The 19,242-nt window shown below is 30.6% G+C and overlaps 2 long non-coding RNA genes across 7 annotated transcripts in view; one reads left to right on the forward strand and one right to left on the reverse strand.

Moving 5' to 3' along the window:
* LOC145664342 (uncharacterized) overlaps positions 1–19,242 on the reverse strand; it is a 361,655-nt gene that overhangs the window by 98,961 nt on the left and 243,452 nt on the right. Inside the window, exon 1 of one of the 5 annotated variants that reach the window (XR_014127408.1) lies at positions 7,840–8,114. The exons of 2 other annotated variants lie outside the window; for them this stretch is intronic. This is a non-coding gene — a long non-coding RNA (uncharacterized LOC145664342). Of the gene's footprint in view, positions 1–2,676; positions 2,786–7,764; positions 7,789–7,839; positions 8,115–19,242 lie in introns of those variants that run through there. 2 more of the 5 variants (XR_014127405.1, XR_014127409.1) reach the window with 2 other exon arrangements.
* Positions 1–19,242, forward strand: part of LOC145664340 (uncharacterized) — a 513,034-nt gene that overhangs the window by 71,498 nt on the left and 422,294 nt on the right. The gene's annotated exons all lie outside the window — the stretch shown is intronic.

The raw sequence follows: 19,242 nt of genomic DNA on the forward strand, positions 1-19,242 counted from the left end.
TTCATATTAGCTTTTGATAAATAATAACTTATCGGTTAAGTAATCTATCTGTATGTACTTCTTTTTGATATTGGAAATACATACTCATCAGATAATATACACAATGTTCATACATCATCATACATTATGAACATATCCTCAAATTCACCAATATTTTCTCACAATATATTGCAAATGCATAGTTTTAGCTCCACAGAAAATACTTTTCGTCGATTATCTCGAAAACTACTAATTGGAACTTACCTTCACTCATAACATTTTATTCACTTATATATGCTAAAGAAGAACAATGCCCTACGTTTTAATAAATTTAAATATTGTCAATAGCTTTGATCAATGTTAAAAAATCTAATATGATTAAAATTATTTTAAAGAATGCAATGTGTTAATTTAAATATGACGTGTTGTTCATGATTTTTTATATTTTACTTAATCTACGGTAATACTTTGTACGGCGGAAAAATTTGAAGAAAATCATACAAAACAAAACACAACTAACTTCTTTGAAAATCAGTTTAGTGCAGAGTTCGAAAAAATGAATTCAACATACTTACAATAAAGCAATGTTCCATTCAAATTTTACAAAATGTAATCTGTATATACCCAGATTCCATACGTTCTGATTTTACATTAATTACTTTTTAAATTAATTAACTGTAAATGTAACCGCTAACATTTATTACAGTAACCATTTCCAATTAAAGCACTAATAATTTTACCTTGATGATCGCAGACAATCATACTGAAAATCATAAGCATACAATAATTTACATATAAAAGAACTTCAAATTACATGGTTTTATTCAAATATATACTGAAACGTAAATTAAATAATGTTAAATAATACCGTTGAATTGAGTTATGTGAATATAGTTTGAATAAAATCGTTGTATTAATTCATACATATATATTTTAAATGAATTCGTTTTTCATGGGAAATCCACAATTTTTAGCACTATATAACCACTGGCACTAAGGAATATGAAAGAGGATATAATTCGATTTGAGACCCGTTCAAAATACAATCACAACTTTCGTATATATATATATATATATATATATATATATATATATATATATATATATATAATTGTGTGCTTCTTAGGAAAACAGACAATTTTGCATTTATTATTTCTGTTCGTTATGACGTCTGTAACGTTCTGTAACTCGACAAGGAGAAAGTTGTTGACGAATGACCACCTTACTTGTAGTTAACATTCTAGATTTGTCATACTGTATTTAGTGTTTTATTTATCACTGTCGTTAAAAGAAATGTTTCTAGAACATATTTCAATACGTCTCCAGAGTAAAAAGAGTAATCAGAATATTGACATTAGATTGGGAATCTGTATCTTCGTCCTACTAAATCCTTTTCAATATCATGATCTATCAGTGAATTCTATGATTTATTTTCTTTTACGTTCGCTTTATCTATCGTTTATGTTATACTTTAAAAAAAATGCTGTCGACCAATGGACTTCAATTTTAGAGTCCACTGGCATGCTTTATCAAACTACATATTATTCTTTATATCATTGTCACTGCCAGGAATCTTTCTTAGAAGATCTCTAGTGTTTTAAGAACAAAAATAACTATCCAGAAAAAATGACTTTAGATTCGGAATTAGCTGACTTGATTTACACGGAGAGACTGTTTTCAATACCTTTGCAGCTTGTCAGTGAAGTCTTCGTTAAGCTATTTTGCAGAGGTTTTACTTCGTAGTAGGAGTTCACCATTCTAATTCAATATTGTTTAGTCATAAAATGGTCCATCGAAGTTTATACAAGTTTACCTTATTTCGCTTTATTACATTTAACTATCATGAACAAATACTTTGTTTAGATTTTACTGAATCCTTACATTACGTTCTTTTCCTTATAACAAGTCACTTTATTACAAATTTCACTACTATTTAAAAAAAATGTACCAATAGAATAAAGTCCTAAAGAACTGCAAACCCATTGTTCGATGGGTCGACATGGTATCGATACTGTCTACATGACGAATAGTGACTTACAAAGTAGTGACCAAACAAATTCCACACTGTTCGCGGGGTAACATGTCAGGTGACCGCTTAAGCCAGAGGTGGTTTGATATCATATCCTGAAGAAAGCCTAAGATACCTAAGACCAGGAATTATCCTGAGAAGTTATGTAATAACCTTGGCCTCTAGTACTTTCCCGGTTAGTTGCAGTTCAGAAGATTGTTCTCAATACACAGCAAACGAGATTACATGTTACAAAGGCACAACAAATCAGCACACCTAGAACGATATTCCGGTGACAATTCTAGCTTACGGAAATTTTGGTTCTGAGTTAATCAAAATCATCGATAAACACAGTCGAGCGTTCAGCATATGCCGTCAGATTGTCAAACAGACAATTCTACGTCTGCAACCATTTCCAGCGTCAAGCTAACACAATAGAGAACTGTGCCCATGGAAGAAAGTTGTCTGTTATCCAATAAAATATTCAAATTGAGTGGTTGACTGCCAGACCATCTTTGCGTAAGAATCATTTCTGTACATTACTTCTACACATGCATTGTCGTGGCAACGAAGTGCATTGTACGCTCATCATTTCTTAGTATGAAAAGACCGACCATGTGACATCGTTCGAAAATAGTATCCTCTTTATGTCATCAAAGAAGCGTAGTACACTTAGCCTACATACTTACTGTTCACTTCGACGTCCACACAGCGTCATGAGGCAAACTGGGGAGTCGAATAAAATACGTCACGGCCACTAGGTCCAGAAAGCATCTGATACGCCAGTTAGAGACAGATGACGCAGGGCTCTGACCTCGTGTTCGTCACTAGACTGGGCTTAGTTCTGTCCGCCGGTAGCAGATGGCGTTGGAGAGGCTCAGGCTTACAAAGTTCTGCCACGCCAGTGGTTACTTTAGTTTATTTACAGTCCTTTGCATGCGTATTAATGCTTAGATTGACCATTGCGGCACTACTCCATATACCGAACCCAAGGTAATGTTAAGCTCATCCTGCTGAATTAGTAATCAATCGTACGTAATGTTTTGTCTTACAAATATCGTGAAATTTGGTGTATTCTCATTACTTATTTCCTTGTAGCAGTTGTATTTACAAACTACATTATATTATTAACTTATGGATAACAAATAATTATTTTCACATATAAGATGTCACATAATTTCATACAAGTCATTGTGTTCGAAGCATAATGACCGATACGCTCACATATTTTACAACAAATTTGAGTAGTTTAGATGGAAGCTAGATACAATAGGCTGTATTTAGACTCGTTATTACTTGTGGTTACCGTCATACTAATGGCTCGATTTACGTGTTAGTCAACCTCATAGTGTGACGCTAATCATCCCGTAAAAGCGATTCCAAATAACGTCAAAGGTACTTTAGTTTATTCTTCGGCATTTTTTTTAAATAATGTTATGCAATTTTATGTGCGATTATACGAATTAATCTAAACACTGTTTGAAATTTTATTAAATTATTTCCTACATTCCTTTTATATTTCACAGTTTATAGTGTATCAATTCAGGGAGAGTATTTGATAATGGACAGATCTTTTAGTCATATTTATTTCATCGACAGAAACTATTTAGTAAATTGAATATTTCATTTCTTGCACCTATATTCAAATATAGATCAAGAATATTCTAAATTTGCATTAACAACTATCCACATTCCTTAAATAACTAACTTCCAATTGTACTGTGAACAAATAGATGCTACTCGCAGTAGAATTGTGCATTTGACTAAAGTTCCAAATATTTGTCTATTCATTTTATTCCCTCAAAAGGAAGCTTTTTTCAACAGCAAATGACATGCGACTCTAAATTCCAGATAAACGCAAATCAATTACTTTAATAATATTTCCAATGGTTACTGAGAATGGTTTTGAAAAAGACAATTCACACCTTCTAGAAACATATATAAATGTGATTTACATTAAATATGGTGAGTTTAGCAAAACAGACATTTTTTTTTTTTAATGTACCATTTAGTATTTTGAACATTTGGTAACAGTTAGAGCTGAGTCTCATTTCCATGCATATAAAATCCTCTTGAATTCTACGTAGAAATAATATTTTACCCAAAAGTTTTCGGAATATTATAGCAAAAAGATGATAACCTTTTTTAATAATCAAATAAGCATTTTTCTACGTTTGTGGTAAAATCTTTGGTATTAAGAATCACAACTCAAAAATGCTCAGATTAATTTAGGAAATCATCACTGCAATTATGTTATGTGTTTCCGTTACTGGTGTATTTGCAAAATGAAAAAAAAATAATCATCACAAAAAATTACAATCACCATAACTTTAAAAAGTCAGATTAATTTTATGGTATTATCGCCGAAATATTCAATGTGAATTGCCATTTCTGCTGTTTTTGGGTCAACAATAATTCATTACTCTCAATTAAATTAATGCATATTTTAGATATTATCATCGAAACTTATACTGCATCGCCCTTACTATCTATTCAAAAGAAACTGTTAGACAATTACCATCAATATTCTCAGCATAATGATCTATAAGGGTCTGGTAAATTTTACATCATTATTGCCAGAACTGCTTCTGCATTCTCATTACTGCTTACTTTAGTAATTAATAATCGTCACCAATAATCTCAGTCATTAATTTACAATAAAAATATCAGATTAATTTACGGCAGTATGGTCAGCTTTTTTAAAATGCATTATCGCGTTACTGTTATGCATCTGAAACAACCAAAGCACTAAAAAATGTAATTAGTAACCATCTACTTAATTACTACGCTCATAAATTATTGATAAATTTTACAGTATTATCATCGGTATTCTTCCTGTGATATTACGTCACTGCTGTCTGTAAATAAAAACTGGTTTATCAAAAATCATAAATAATTTTAATCACTACAATATATAAAGTCAAAAATATTTTACTACGTTATCGCCGGAATTCTCTCTGTGACAGCATCGTTACTACTGTGGGTACAAAAACAATTAGCAAATAAACACATTGTAATCATTTATGAATACGTATCAGGTGAATTTACGGCTGTATGGTCGTACCTCATCGAGTTACTACTATGCATCTGAAAGAACCTGAGCACCAATTAGTAACAATCTTCTAAATTACTACACTCATAAATTACATAAATTACTAATGGATTTTAAGGTGTTATCATCGATATTCTCCCTCCGATATTGCCGTCACTGCTGTCCGTAAATAAAAACTGGTTAACAAAAATCATAAATCATTTTAATCACTACAATATTTAAAGTAAAAAATGTTTTACTACATTATTACCGGAATTCTCTCTGTGACAACATCGTTACGGCTGTAGATTAAGAAAAAATAATTAACAAATAAACACATTCGAATCGTTTCAGATCCTATAGTCAAAAAAGAAGTTAAGTTTTACCTCATTATCACCAGAATTTTCCCTGTGTTGTTTCTATTACTAATAAATAATAAGAATCAATTATTTCTATCACTACATTTGATCATTCATATATTTTATTCATGTATTTTATGGCACAATAGTTGGAAATTGCTACTAGTGTAGCTCAAACAAATTGTCATAAATTATTTATCGTCTCTATTATTACAATATTCTAAACGTTTGAGATAAATTTCACTGCATTATCAGCCAAATTTTTGCTTTATTATTGCCATTTCCATTATCTGTACAAAAAAAGAAAATTAATTATATATAATCATTCAATATACAATTCACTACACTCTGAAACAATCAGGTAAATTGTACAGCTTTATTTTACGAATTTATCCATGGTAAAAACATTCCTGTTTATTGTTCAATAAAAGCACATTAGTAATCAACAGCAATAATAACGATCACTACATTATAAAAAGCTCTCACGTTATTGACATTTGCCGCAAATAATGTGCTTATAAAATCACCTATAATCTCAATCAGTATACTATAGAAATTTACGTAAATTTATGGCATTATTTCTACGTGTTGGGCAGTACTGCTGCCTATTCATAAAAGAAGAAATTAGTAATCATTAGTCATAATTTTTTCTAATAAAATTTAAATCCATAATGTCTCACTAATAAAACAAAGAATATGTTTACTTCATTATCTGTGAAATACTGTATGTTTCTGTATTAATGGCATTACTGCTATTTGCTCATAAGGTAATCATAGTCATTGACAGCAGTTGCTATACTTTGTAAATCATACTGCGTTACGGCTGGTATTCTTTCTGAATTGTTAACGTTATCTGTTCATAAGAAAATAATTAATCATGATAGTAGACAAATATTAATAAATGAACTATAAGAATAAGTTTAATTTACAGCATTGTCGGCTCTCCTGTTGTCTATTCTAAGGGGAATTATTAATAACAATTGTAAATAATCTCAACCAAGGTATATCATTAGTTTAAAAATAAGGCCAATTTCCAGCATTACTGTCAATTTTTCCAGCGATACTGTGTTATTGATATTACAGTTCACTTTTTTTTAAAAAAAAATAACTATTAATAAACTTCTGCATCTTAATTACTGTATTATATAACATCAGGTGAACTTACTGCATTATTATAAATAATTTCATCAGTACCCTCTGAAAAAGAATAGATGAATTTCCCACTAAAACACCTGTATATTAAGAAAGAAACATCTGAATTGTGATTAATCATATGAGTTTTTTGCATAGTGTATATGCAGTCATGTCAGGAACCTGAAACTAGACTCTTGAAATAGAAATTATATAATAACGTTATTGGAGTAATATAAACTTCACATGTTGTCATGAAATCTATCTCCACGTATTTTTAAATGACAACAACTGGTAGCAATTAATAGTGTTTTGACTTAAAATAAAAATATCAATTCAACAAAGAAAACTCACATTTTCTTGTTTAGTTCTATGTTTATTTTATAAGACATTCCACCGTTAAAGAAATCGGTAATTTTAGAGTGTGTTATGGCAAAACATTAAAATTTATAGTGATAGATCTGTCAACTAGGAGGGTCAAATTCTTACTCTAACTATTTCGATTTTTTTTAGAGTGTAAACACAGCCTGCATTAGATTAATCATTATTTCGAATATGGTAATTGTGAATCTATGATTGCTACTTGAGAGAGGTCCTTTAATAATATGAAATTCAGATTATGCGTATCATGTTTTACCGTGTATACACATTCAACGTGGTCCCAAAAAAAATGAAATGTATCAATTAATGAATAAAAGTTAAACTGAATCGTTTCCTCTCATGACGGGCTTATTTGTCAAGGGCGGATCTCATTTTAGGATCATAAAGGTCCTAATTTGTGACTTTATTGGTATACTTTCTGCTGTAAATAAATAAATAAATACTATATAAGTTATTTTTTCCCTAGTAATTCAGTTTTCTGTAATTCATATTGATTTGTACTTCTCTTATTTGTCAACAAGTCATCAGCAATTCAAAAAATAATATTTCATTCCATTTTAAAGATTAAAAATTGTGGTCATTAGTTATGACCTGAAATCTTTGTATTTTATTACGTATGCATGCACAGAGCCGAAAGAAGTTTACAAATATTTTTTATGTTAATTTCAAGTACCGCAATAAAATAAAATTCTAATAACCTCCTTATGAATACATTAAATATGAAATTGATAGAAAAAAGAACTTCTTAAATTCAGTAATAGTTTGCCATTAACAGAAAGGTGCTATTTCTTACATGTGAATAATATCACGAACTTTAGGAGAGTCTGACAAGCGAAAATTTTTAACATTTCGTTTATTCTTTGCTTTGCACTTACATCTAACATTTCCTTGCATAATATAATTTACTGGCTCTTAGAACTGAAGAAAGAAAAAATGGAATATTCACTTACATAGATTTCAACTGGAGAATCGGTTAGTATACCCTTTCACTTGCTTCATATAATAGTAGCTTTACTGGAAGATGGGAGCCAGAACCTGTTTGCTTTCTTCCAGCGCTTCCAGCTCCAGTTTCTCCAGGTAATTCTCCAACGGTCGACGTCTGGAAGACTCCCGTGAAACCGGGAATACGTGTTCCGCGTTAAATTGCTCACAAGAACTTGTTCCATGGAAGCGCGTTGTCACTAAACTGTTGAAGAATATTATACAATTTCCTGTCGAAGCCAAAATCCATTCCAGACGTTAATTCATTATACACATATGTGCTTGAAAGCCTATACTAATGCACAGCAACACATGGAAGATGTTTTTTCTTTTTATCATTCCAGTTCCAGTGCTGTAGTAGCAAGATCCCTTAGCCTAGCACTTGTGCTTGAATTTTATTAAAAATAACAAAACGATATGACCTTAACGTATACTGCGTCTTATATATTAATATAGGCCGTATTATAACTCACGACTTCATACATATAGTACCAGAAAGTATTTATATTTGATAGAGGAAATGTAATATTTGTTTTAGCAAATAATTACAATATATAATGTTTGTGTAGTAGTTTAAAGGCAAAAGCCAATTATTGGGTCAAGCAGATATAGCCCTTCTCCTAATTCCCTGCCTTTTAAATTATTTTTAGCAATGACCCTAAACATAGAGGTTTCTCCCCATAAATTTTACATTATTTTTTCTAAAATTTGCTGCTGCTGAAGAATTTATATATCATTCAAATTTTTCTGGAAATTTATATATCAATACTTTAACATGTTTCTGCAAATCCACGTGCTCCAGTTGAGGAAAGACTCTCGGTGTAAACATAGTAGAGGTCTGCATTGGACGGAAATTTTAGTCCGGGTCCGGCCCGGCCCTTGAATTTATAATGTGACTCCCGACCCAAGTCCGAAATCCATTTTAGCCTTTAGGCCCGAGCCCCGGCTTCGGTAATCAAATAAGCCCGAAATAATGCCGAATTACAGAAACGCAATAAATAATGCAAAATTGTATTTTTATTTACAGTAATTAGAGGTTAATTTTGCAGTTGTGCTTTAAAAATTCTCCTGAAAGAACGGCCCAGTAAATATCGTTGTAGTATATTTACAAAGTTAGGCCCGAGAAATATGGTTATATATTTAAAAATTTACAGCCTGAGCCAGAAGCGATATATATTTTGTAGACCTGAGTCCGGCTCTGACCTTGCGGTCTCGGCTCCAGCCTGTGCCTACCTCTAAAGCATACTAATTATTTCCTTCGTTATTGAAGGCAACAAATAGTAATATTGTAATGCTGTAAGTGACGTATAAAGACACACGTTTCCTGTTTTCTACATACAGTTATAAAAGTTAAAGTATTGATATCTGCTTATAAACATTAAAAACTGTTTAGTTTATTGAAGCATGATGCAAGATTAACTATTTACAAAATTCACTAACTTCTAAATAACTTTGCTGCTGAGCTGGTTATTATGAACGTAAGTCATCTTTATTATGAAGATTAGCTCTTACGAAATTCTTTTTCTTAACTTTGAACAACTACACAAAGAAAAGACTAGTAAATCATATTGTTATAATGAAACCTTTGTTCAGAAACAAAATACTTTCAAGAAAAGACTAATGTGTTTCAATAAAATTCTCCTTAGTCTTCAATTTTTCGTCATCTAAACGTACAATTTTCTTCCATCCAGAGATAATAACAAAAATCTTGAAAATACATGTTCTTTTTAGATGTCAATATTTTATAAATGCAAAAACATTCAAATTATACGATCTTGATATAGAATTTACGTATTTCTGAAGGTTGAAAATATGCTTTACAATGTGAAGAAGCATTTTGAAGAAATTTTATTCATGCCTAGATCAAACTCAAAATAATACTACATATGAAACAATTGACGATATGATCAAACATTATAACATTTTCAAATTTTTTCAGAATATATTTGCACATCACAAAGCTTTGTTACGTAATGATTAAAAAGCACATAAATAGACAAAAGTGGAAATATATCACTTATATTTTTTAAAGAAATACAATAAAATGAATAGATTCTTTGGAAATGCTTATTTCATTAAACAAACAATTAGAAACGAAATCAGCTAAATAAATCTTTCAAATAAATTACTAAACTAGAACAAAATTATTTGTTAATCCAATAATAATTTCAAAAACATCTTACAATAGAAACATTTAATTTTGTTTTTGTTCTGTACATATATAGTATTAAGCCAATCCAGGTAGCACCATCATATGCTAAGGAATTATTTCTGTATAAAATAAAAATTACATTCAAAGGTGTCTTAAACTCTTCAATATTTTTAATTTCATTTTTTCTATTTTATGACATACAGTCAAATTACAATTGACGAGAAAAATAACCACACCAGGTGAATTTAATTTTAATAATTGTCACATTAACTATGAATTTGTATTTTGTAGCTCCGCCTGCCAATAAAGCAAAACGTGGAGCGGGGACTATTTATGACTACGAAGATACAACATATTTTATGACACGGACAATTCTGACGGATGAACATAAAAATGAGGAAAATGAGGTCGACCGGTAACACCTCAACCAATATTCCACATAATGATCGTTATGTGTTGTCGCGAGACTCCCGAAGGTAAAAGAAAAAATATATAGTTAAACGTTCATGAGCATGTTTAATGTGTTTTTTAAATCTCTTTCACCTACTTTCTTAATTTAGTTAAACAAAATTTAGTTAGATTTTACGAAGAAGTGTATAGGTGCAATTAAGTGTTTATGTTTTCTTATTTCAAACAACTTTGGCTTAGAGAATTGGATTCGAATCCCTGCGGGTGCTCATGTGGTTCGGATCCTATATTAAACTGTTGGTTCACGTTTCATATAACCTCGCTGCTGAAAGGGATGCAAAATAAAATCAACTCAATTCAACAAACCACTTATTTCAAGAAATATACATGTATATAAAGAAGTTTATTAAAATAATAAAAATACCAGGACTTCGAAACAAAGTCAGATGTCTGGGTTGGGAACGATCAGGCGGTGACCACAGCGCCAGGCTGTTGTTGGCAGTGTGTTAGGGCAAACTATGTATTACAACTTCGTGAAAAGTAGTAGTACGGAAATGTGCAGTGAATTGAGCATACAATGATACTGTAAAATTGACGACGTGTCTGATTTCCAAAAGGGGTATATATATACGTATTTTGACTAGGATTAAAGATGTGATTCACAAACATTTTAATTTTATTAGCAAAAACTTATGAAATAAATCCTCGAGGATTTTTACTTTGATCATAATTTAAATACAGTCATCACTAGACAACCTAAATTTCATTTGAATTCATCCAGTTTTTTTATAAAGCGAGCGGGAAAATGACAGTTTTAAAACTGATATTTTCAGTTAATTCTTTTGACGCGGGTTCGAAGAACGCAAATTCAACAATAATTGATTGAAGCAAGTGTCAGAATCAAGTCAGGGGGGAAAGAGGACAAAATAACAAGTAGATTAATAAACAACCTACCGTATTAGCATTGTGTTTTCAACATATTCTAAGTATTTTCTTCTTTTTCTTGAAAATTAACTTTACTTTTGTAACTTACACTAGAGTAATTGCCAAAAGAACACCAACATATCCAAAATAACAAAAATAAATTGAGAAGAAAGTGGAAACTTATTTATTCTGAAAAAATACAGAATATGTACTTAATACATATTAAAGAATAATTTTTATTGTGTAATGTTACTTTTTAGAGAGTCTCTAAAGTATAAATATTTGTTAAGATTAGTGTTTCAAATATTTTGGAACAAGAAATTAACTGTGTTATCAAAAGGTTCTCTGCGTATAATATAGACTAATACCTAAAAGATTAAAGCAGGTATATATATTAACTTTGATGACTTCTTGATTTAAATTGTATTAGCTTACTATGAATCAAATTGAAAATTGACAATTTTTCCTGCATTTTGTGTGTAATGGAGGCAAAATTATGATTTTTCCCATTTGATTGATATTATGTTAATACTACTTAAATCATAAAATCAACTAAAGTGAATAAAGATATCAAAATTAAATAGAACCAATTGCAACTAGTAAATTACTACATGAGAAGGAAATAAATGTCCTAGCGTGACAAGTATCATAAACCTACTTACCAAATACGATGTTCTACGTAATAACTGTAGGGAATGAAACAAGAATATTGGAAGTACATAACTTAGCAAGTACTATCATAAACAAAGTGGTAGTGACTTCTCATAACTTAGTAGTAACGCCACTTTTTATTCTTCTTAAATGTGGTTCTCTGTGTTGATGTTGACACTTAGATTGGTCACAAAAATAAATGAACAGACACCCCACCCAAAATAGTGGGAGACGTTAAACATTAATCGATCAGCCTATCCAGTCTATTTATGCTCATTACGTTAAAATAAATTTAATATCTGAATAAAGAACAAACTTAGAATGTGTTTACAAAGTATTGTTAAACAAATAATGTAGTCTCTAACATAAGATGTAAACTAAGATTTAGTTTTAATGGGTTTAATATAGATGGAATCTAAAAGTAATTATAAATATAAATTGTAAATTATATTCTGAAATCCTAAATTCGGTTCTTATATTCGGTGATTTTTTTTTAAAAAAAAAAAAAGAAATGCGAAAAAGAAATGGTTTCACACTGTATATGAATCCTTGTAACCATGGAAACTTGCTTGATAACATACACATCTCAAGAACACAATTTGTTAATATAAAATGTAGCAGTGTAATGTGCACACCACATGAAGAAGTTTTGTTTGTATCGAAAAATAAATTGTCAATTATTACTGAAACCGGAAATGGTAGTAAATTTATGTAACTTCCGGTTTTGGTAAAGGCAATAGAGTGGAAATGAGATTTATTCCTTATACTTTTAATTGTTTAGAGGCAATTGCCGTTAAAACAGGAAGTACCAATTCTGGTGTCAGTAGAGAGATTAGAGTCAAGACAGAATATAATTTTGGGATGCTAAATTGATTACTGAAAACTCCGTCTCGCTATCTAATACTGTTTCTTTCTATGCGATGAATGGTAAAACTGGAAGTAGTTGATTCCTGCCACTTACGGTTTGAATAGAGGATTAGAAGAGACGGTTAAAAGAGGATACATATTTAGTTTTAGAACGATAAAGCGATTCCTCAAACCGTCTCTCGCTATCTGTTATCGATTTGGCTCTACGTAGATCAATATTGAAACCAGACGTTATAATGGATTTTCACTATTTCTGGTTTTATTAGAAAGCTGAGGATAGAGAAGTAGTCTATTATTTAAACGATTGGAGAAAACACCTTCTCTATAGCTATTGCTGTCTTTGCTATATAACGAACATCGTTTAAACCAGAAATTGTTAAATTTTATCAATTACGCTTTTATTATCCACTTCTCGATTCCTAACGTTGACAATCTACATTCTGACCAAAGTTTGTGGTGATTGGTCAAATAGTTCTTGATTTTTTTTTCTCCCGGATGGACAGACAGGGTAAATATGTGTATGACTTTTGGTAAACTAAACTTCATAATAAATTATGGTGAAATAAATATTACTACAGTAATATGTGTCAACATTTTCTTTGAAATCAGATTGTTACAAATAGCATGTGCGTAAAGAAATATGTGCCTTACTATTAGGAAAGGGCAAACAACAATTGATAAATATGTTGTATTAATACTGTGGACTGAGGCAAAAGTCTGGCAAGAATTTACATTTGGACAAAAAAAAAGAGAAAGAGCGAGAAATTATATCAATCACTTTCGCATCTTGAAGCAAAATGTGATCACAAAGTCTTAAAATTATGAATATTATTAAATTATTATATTATATATATAATTTTAAGTAAAGAGGAGTAACAATATTCGGAACAAATTGCTATACAAATGATTTTTGATTAAATATGACAGACATATCAGCTTTTGTCTTGCAAAGACTATAATAATTTCTTCAAGCAAATTAAAAAAAAATAAAGCTGACAACCAAGAACATGCTTTCTATCTTCATCTTTTTTTAGGTTTTACGCTACACGCTTATGTCGGCTCGGCTAATGGAGACGGTATTTATGAGAATTAATGAAATGGTGAATGAAGAAAGGGGAGGAAATGGGAGAACCCCGAGAAAGCCCACACGCACGGTGTTTGTCCACTAAGCTTACTTGGTACGAGCTGGAATTGAACTAAGAATACCATGCAACAGAGACATGCCAATTAGCAGTATAAAAGTAAAAAAAATATTTAGCTTTACCTACAAACAATATAATTTGTTCGTATCGATTTGGTTTGATTTGAGTTTAGCGACTCTCTTAGCAGCGAAGTTGTATGAGACGTGGGTCTACAGCTTAACACTGGATCCATATTTCGTGAGCTTCTCGCTGGGAATTGAATCTGGATCTCATACATCAAAGGCGCGTAAACTCGCCACATAGTTAAGAGAAGCTCTTTCTTATTCTTTTCTTTTTTCGTTCAGCCTCAACGTGTTCTATCGACTGATGTGTGTCGTATCTTTGGACAATATATTTGTTAAATAAAATTTAAAATTTAATAGTTAATTATACTTCTAGGCTATATTTCATTAAAAATACAAAGTAATGTATCGTGCTAGTGTCATAATTGAGAGCTTAATGAGAGATATGTTAATGGAACTTTCAACCCTGTAAGCGAAAAAGTTCTTCTACTGCATAACTTTCTCAAATTTACAACAAAATAACAAAAATAATTTTCACACATTTTCTCGAAAACTACGCATGAGTTTTACCAAACACACGCATATCATTCTCTTCAGATCCATGAAATCTATCAATTGACATATGTCTCATTTTTGGACATTTTTTCATTTAACTCTAACAACATTGTAGAACAAGCATACTTTGCTGTTTTACATACAAAAACAGTAAAATATACAATATCAACAGTTTCATTAGCAAAAACTTGAAATAAAATCTTACATAAAGGTGAAGGAAAAAACAATTAATTTATTTGTTTCTTTTTATACTTCCAGATAAAGCACATGAGTCATGTTACATTAACACACACGTATATGTAATAGATGAAAAAAACAATTAAGTAAATAAATAAAATAGTGTAAGGACAATAGGTCACCAAAATTTGATTGATTCATTCATTTTGAGTTTAACGTCTATTTTAACACAGAGACTATTGGAAACGGGGAATTACAGCTGAATGTGGGTTCAGAACCACATGTATTGCTACCGAGAATAAAATCCGGGTTTACAGAGAATTAAACCTGTACATTAACTATATAGTCTCTAAATACTGTTCCGACCAATATCGTATTTATAATTTAATTACATAGAATGCAGATCGGAAATTTTTTCCAAGATTAAAGACATCTATAGTAGGTAGAAATCTGTCGATTTCAATAGAAATCATGCACACGATGAATCTTTAGATATTTCAAGTCTAGAATAAACTTGTATTGTGCATAGTGTGAGTGGGTACGCGCAAAGTAAACGTGGGAAATAAAAATTAAGATTTTAAATTGCATTTTATAATTTCATTAAGCACAAATATAGCTTCTTCGAGCATACGACTCTCTTATGATTTTCTATTCAGTGTTTTCAAGATTGTTTCTTAAATTGAGCTACGTTGCTCAGGAATTCTCTGACAAAAAGTGGCTAAAATGAAACTGAGAATAGCGCCTATCTTCCAAAAAATTTGTGGGACAGACCACATACTAAATAGGCGAATAATACTCGACTACAACAGAAATCCCTTGCAAAAACTAGCTAGTGCCGTACTTTATAATTTTAAATTACTGTAAATCCGTACAACGTTTCTAACTCGCAGTTTATATTTATAACAGTAGCGATATGTCCTTTTGAAAATAAGATTTTCATTAAAGCCTTTTTTAAATGGATCGTTATGCAATTTTACATTTTGAATAATTTCATTGTCAATGATGTAATATGGTTTAATATAATTTTACTTAAAAGAAAACGTGAACCATTTTTACATTTTAACTTCAGTTGACAGATTTCACATCAGAAAGCAACTCATGAGAGTTTATTTTGAATTGCGTGGAGTTGATTTTGGGTTTAATGTCCCTCTCAGCAGCGATGGTACATGAGAAAGGACCTACTGATTAACGTGGAATCCGAACAACATGAGTTAACGCCGGAAATCAAACCCGGGTGAGAGAGATTATTTTGCAAATTAATTTAATATTATATAGAGATTTCTTTCACTAGATTCAAATCACCAGTAAATAAGCAAATGTTACTAGACATGGAATGAAAATAACACAGAAAATAGCATCTATGAAAAACAGGTAAAATCAGGAACGAGAGACATTGGCTTATGAAGCGTCAGATTTTAGCGATGATCTCACTACAAATTCTATCTTACACATATTGGTTAAAATATATATGTAGCATAGCTAACTACGTTGCTTTCTAAATAAGTTAATAATAATTAGAACGTTGTAATTCGTCTTTAAATTAGCCCTTTCAAATATTTTAAAATGTTTTCTACTCGCGGAACCTTAATCCCACGCCACAGGCCATAACTTTCCACTACCTGCTTATTCTCGATGGTGCTGGAGGAATGTTTGAAATACAGAATAATATATGTAAGAAAGTAAAAATACCCGCGGATGAAGTTTCCGAAACTTAAAAGAAATGTGAGTATTTGGTGCTTAGTAATTTCTTTTTTTAAAAAAACATTACAAAATTATTAGCTTATTAATAAAAAGCTTACTCTGATTAATAATTCTTATAATAATACTGTAGTAAGGTTAAGCATTAATATATAGAGAAAAGGGAAGTGGTAGAAAAGGCCTTTTTGATGCAGAAAATTTTAAAATTTTAATGGTAATTCTAAAGAAGGTGGATTAGGGTGAATTATTCTGTATATTCAACAGAAACTTAGATATCAATAAACAAATAAAAGTTGAATTGAAGCAATAAATAGTAATGTTCAGGTGAAAATAATATTCAACAGAGATGTCTCTTATCATGGTGTAATGCATATTAAGAAGAAACTTACAAGAGGAGACTTTTTACAAGAGAAAAGGTATCTCCTAATACACAAAAGATTTAGTTCTGTTCCTTTCCTAGTTAAAAAATCCTTATATTGAAATCTGATTCCAAAATAAAAGATAGTGTTTGACACTTTGAGTGAACTTGCAGGAATTTAGCATTGAAATAAATGTTAAAACGTGAGAAATTGAAATTATCCGTATTCCAATATTTTTTTTATGATATATTAAAATACTTTTCATATATTATAATAAAAATCCACTCCATGTTGAATATAGTGTTTCTTTTGAAAAAAAAATCTTTCTCTTAAATATTCCCAAATGTCATTTTTCTACTGCACGTTGAATATATATATATATATATATATATATATATATATATATATATATATATATTTGTAGAAAATGATCTTTGTTTTATTGTTATCGCATAAAATATACTTCCACACCACGTTTAAAAATTTTAATCTTCAAGTTTTACTGTAATTGTTTGTTTCACGAGTACAAACAAGCGACTGTAGAAATGAGCTTAATTGAAATTGAATCAAAGAATCTAAGCTGATAATATTCGAACATATGTATTCATTGTTTTTAAACAGGAAATACTATCGGTAAACTGTAGGCTCTTTCTCTGCATAACTCTGATTATTATTATTATTATTATTATTATTATTATTATTATTATTATTATTATTATTATTATTATTATTATTATTATTATTATTATATTGTTCCTCTTGTTTCTTCGATTTTGTTCTGGAAAATTGAAGAAGTTTTTGAAAGATTCTTATAATTTTGCATGGGGTCTGAATTTGAATCACGATATTCTGTAATTTTTTTGTTTCTTTTTCAATTCCTGTTGTTTTAAACATCATTCCACACGATTTGTGGATCTCCCTGATATCTTACATTGCTATTGATATAGTTTCCCCTTGTTTTATTTTGGGATAGTTATCTGTAATTTTTCTATTTTAATTTGTACTTTCTGCGGTTGGTATGTATTCCTCTTCATTTTCTTTGCTTATTACACTGATGTCTGGCCCTGTCCTCTATCCCAGTGGTTCTCAACCTTTTCGAAAGGAAGTGAAATAAAATATTTGAGTTTTACGTCTCCCGGTTAGGCTAAAGGAGACGGTAATTATAAGAAATGAATGAAATGGTGGAATGAAGAAAGTGGGAGGAAACGGGAGAACCCCGAAAAAACCTACGCACAAGGTGTTTGTCCACCACAAAGTTCACTTGGCGTTAGCAAGGTTTGAACCCAGAACCCCAAGCACCTGAAGCACCACTGAGCCACAGCGGCCCCTCAACCTTTTCGAGTCTAGAGTCCCTTTTAGTGAATGAAATAGTCCTGAGCGACTCCCGTCATCTTAGCCCAATCCACCCTTGCACAAAACTGAACGGTAGACTTCGACAAAGCAGTTTAAGGACTAGAAAAGGCTTCAAATCTTAAAATTAATCCCCTGAAGAATCTACTTGTAAAAAAAATAAACTTTTGATAATTTGTAAAATGCTTAATGACTTTGTCCAATAATAAGGAAAAAAATATAATAGCTCATGAAATCTCAAACCTCTCCTAAATGCTCTCTATCCCCCCTTCAACCATCTCTTTTTGTTCTAGCAAGAGAAAGCCAATTTTGAGAACCACTGTTCTATCCAATTAAATATTGTGTATATTTGTAGTATCGTTTCTTGTTGATATTTGATACTTCTTCATTCTCATTTTTGGTGTATGATCTTTGCGACTTTGTCCTGTCATTGTTTCCCTTTATATTCCGTTTGAGTCACCATTGTGTAAATGTGCATCCACTTCTTACTGGATATGTTTAGCCTGTTCTGAATTTGTCTGAATTAGCCTGTGCTATAGTACCTTTTAGTATTTATTCTGTGGTTCTGCATTCGTTGATGAATCCTTGACTTTGGATTCAAGACACCTAATTTCACTCAATAGCAAGATGTATATTATTATTATTATTATTATTATTATTATTATTATTATTATTATTATTATTATTATTATTATTATTATTATTATTATTATTATTATTATTATTATTTTAACTTCCTCTATTTGAATAGTGTTATTGTGGTACTAGGATCGATTCCAAATAGAACGTAAGGGTTTTTGATATGTAAATGGCAATTGGAGCTATTTAATTGTAAGGTAGTTAATTTTGATTTGGAAAGCCAGAAATTACACCTTAAGAAAGTATACCATGAATACATTTCTTGAAAACCCAAATAATCATAAGCTCTCTTCTGGTTGTAGTATTAGAAGTTTTGCAGAACTTTATAAGAATTACAATAGTAAATGCAATAGATGACTAGTGCTTTCCGAAACATTTCTTAGTTCTT

This window comes from Thermobia domestica, chromosome 11 (assembly GCF_964235325.1).
Source record: "Thermobia domestica chromosome 11, izTheDome1.hap1.1, whole genome shotgun sequence".
NCBI classification, from domain to species: domain Eukaryota; kingdom Metazoa; phylum Arthropoda; class Insecta; order Zygentoma; family Lepismatidae; genus Thermobia; species Thermobia domestica.